This window comes from Panthera tigris, chromosome A1 (genome assembly GCF_018350195.1).
Source record: "Panthera tigris isolate Pti1 chromosome A1, P.tigris_Pti1_mat1.1, whole genome shotgun sequence".
NCBI lineage: Eukaryota > Metazoa > Chordata > Mammalia > Carnivora > Felidae > Panthera > Panthera tigris.
In genome coordinates, this window is record NC_056660.1 from 112,499,152 (window position 1) to 112,501,971 (window position 2,820).

Genomic DNA, 2,820 nt, shown 5'->3' on the forward strand with positions numbered 1-2,820 from the left:
CTGTCAGTTTTTCCCCATTGAGGATGATATTAGCATTGGGTCGTTCATATATGGCTTTTATGATCTCGAGGTATGATCCTTCTATCCCTACTTTCTTGAGGGTTTTTATCAAAAAAGGATGCTGTATTTTGTCAAATGCTTTCTCTGCATCTATTAAGAGGATCATATGGTTCTTGTCCTTTCTTTTATTGATGTGATGAATCATGTTAACTGTTTTGTGGATATTGAACCAGCCCTGCATCCCAGGTATAAATCCCACTTGGTCGTTGTGAATAATTTTTTTAATGTATTATTGGATCCGGTTGGCTAATATCTTGTTGAGGATTTTTGCATCCGTGTTCATCAGGAAATTGGTCTATAGTTCTCCTTTTTAGTGGGGTCTTTGTCTGGTTTTGGAATCAAGGTAATGCTGGCTTCATAGAAAGAGTTTGGAAGTTTTCCTTCCATTTCTATTTTTTGGGACAGTTTCAAGAGAATAGGTGTTAACTCTTCCTTAAATGTTTGGTAGAATTCCCCTGGAAAGCCATCTGGCCCTGGATCTTGTTTTTTGGGAGATTTTTGATTACTAATTCGATTTCCTCACTGGTTATGGGTCTGTTCAAATTTTCTATTTCTTCCTGTTTCAGTTTTGGTAATATATATGTTTCTAGGAATTTGTCCATTTCTGCCAGATTGCCCATTTTATTGGCATATAATTGCTCATAATATTCTCTTATTATTGTTTTTATTTCTGTTGTGTTGGTTGTGACCTCTCCTCTTCCATTCTTGATTTTACTTATTTGGGTCCTTTCCTTTTTCTTCTTGATCAAACTGACTAGTGGGTTATCAATTTCGTTAATTCTTTCAAAGAACCAGCTTCTGGTTTCATTGATCTGTTCTACTGTTTTTTTGGTTTCGATAGCATTAATTTCTGCTCTAATCTTTATTATTTCCTATCTTCTGCTAGTTTGGGGTTTTATTTGCTCCTCTTTTTCCAGCTCCTTACGGTGTAAGGTTAGGTTGTGTATCTGAGATCTTTCTTCCTTGTTTAGGAAGGCCTGGATTGCTATTTACTTTCCTCTTATGACCACCTTTGCTGCATCCCAGAGGTTTTGGGTTGTGGTGCTATCATTTTCATTGACTTCCATATACTTTTTAATTTTCTCTTTAACTGCTTGGTTAGCCTATTCATTCTTTAGTAGGATTTTCTTCAGTCTCCAAGTATTTGTTACCTTTTGAAATTTTTTCTTGTGGTTGATTTCGAGTTTCATAGCATTGTGGTCTGAAAATATGCACAGTATGATCTCGATCTTTTTGTACTTACTTAGGGCTGATTTGTTTCCCAGTATATGGTCTATTCTGGAGAATGTTCCATGTGCACTGGAGAAGAATGTATATTCTGCTACTTTAGGATGAAATGTTCTGAATATATCTGTTAAGTTCATCTGGTCCACTGTGTCATTCAAGGCCATTGTTTCCTTGTTGATTTTTTGATTAGATGATCTGTCCATTGCTGTGTGTGGGGTGTTGAAGTCTCCTACTATTATGGTATTACTATCAATGCGTTTCTTTATGTTTGTGATTAATTTATATATTTGGGTGCTCCACATTTGGCACATAAATGTTTACAATTGTTAGGTCTTCTTGGTCTATAGACCCCTTGATTATGATATAATGCCCTTCTGCATCTCTTGATACAGTCTCTATTTTGAAGTCTAGATTGTCTGATATAAGTATGGCTACTCTGGCTTTCTTTTGTTGACCATTAGCATGATAGATGGTTCTCCATCCCCTTATTTTCAATCTGTAGGTGTCTTTAGGTCTAAAGTGGGTCTCTTGTAAGCAGCATATAGATGGATCTTGTTTTCTTATCCATTCTGTTACCCTATGTCTTTGATTGGATTACTGAGACCATTGACATTTAGAGTGAGTACTGAAAGATATGAACTTATTGCCATTATGATGCTTGTAGAGTTGGAGTTTCTGGTGGTGTTCTCTGGTCCTTTCTAATGCTTTGTTGCTTTTGCTATATATATATATATTTTTTTTTCATCTTTTTTCCCCTCAGAGAGTCCCCCTTAAAATTTCTTGCAGGCCTGATTTAGTGGTCACAAACTCCTTTAATTTTTGTTTGTCTGGGACACTTTTTATCTCTCCTTCTATTTTGAATGACAGCCTTGCTGGATAAAGAATTCTTGGCTGCATATTTTTCTGATTCAGCACACTGAAAAAAATATGGAACGCTTCACGAATTTGCGTGTCATCCTTTTGCAGGGGCCATGTTTATCTTCTCTGTAGCGTTCCAATTTTAGTATATGTACTGCCGAAGCGAGCACAAACCAGTCATGACTCTTAAGGGAAGTGAGTTTTGGTCGTTTGGGAACCCAGGCCCCACTAGAACCCAGGTTCTAGTTCTTTACAGCCCACCAGCCAATGGAGAAAAAGAGAGAGGAACACATACTGGAAGTAAGAGCTGGATTGAAAGCAGCACACATCCCTTCCACTCACTTTCTACTGGCCAGAACTTACTCATAGGACCACATTAGCTTCCTGCTAAGTGTTTTGCCAGGGAAGTAAAGAGCTCATGGATTTTGGTGAGGATGAACTTTCTCTACACAGTTCCAGCTTTTTAAAATGCATCTCTGTATATACAATGGAGTATTACTCGGCAATCAAACAGAATGAAATCTTGCCATTTGCAACTACATGGATGGAACTGGAGGGTATTATGCTAAGTGAAATTAGTCAGTCAGATAAAGACAAAAATCCTATGACTTCACTCGTATGAGGACTTTAAGAAACAAAACAGATGAACATAAGGGAAGGGAAACAAAAATAATA

General features: G+C 37.1%; 1 non-coding gene across 1 annotated transcript; it reads right to left on the bottom strand.

The window, feature by feature from the left end:
- Positions 1-2,208: 2,208 nt before the first annotated feature.
- Positions 2,209-2,315, bottom strand: LOC122232017. Its single transcript, XR_006209335.1, has one exon. It is a non-coding gene; the product is annotated as a U6 spliceosomal RNA (small nuclear RNA).
- Positions 2,316-2,820: the final 505 nt, after the last annotated feature.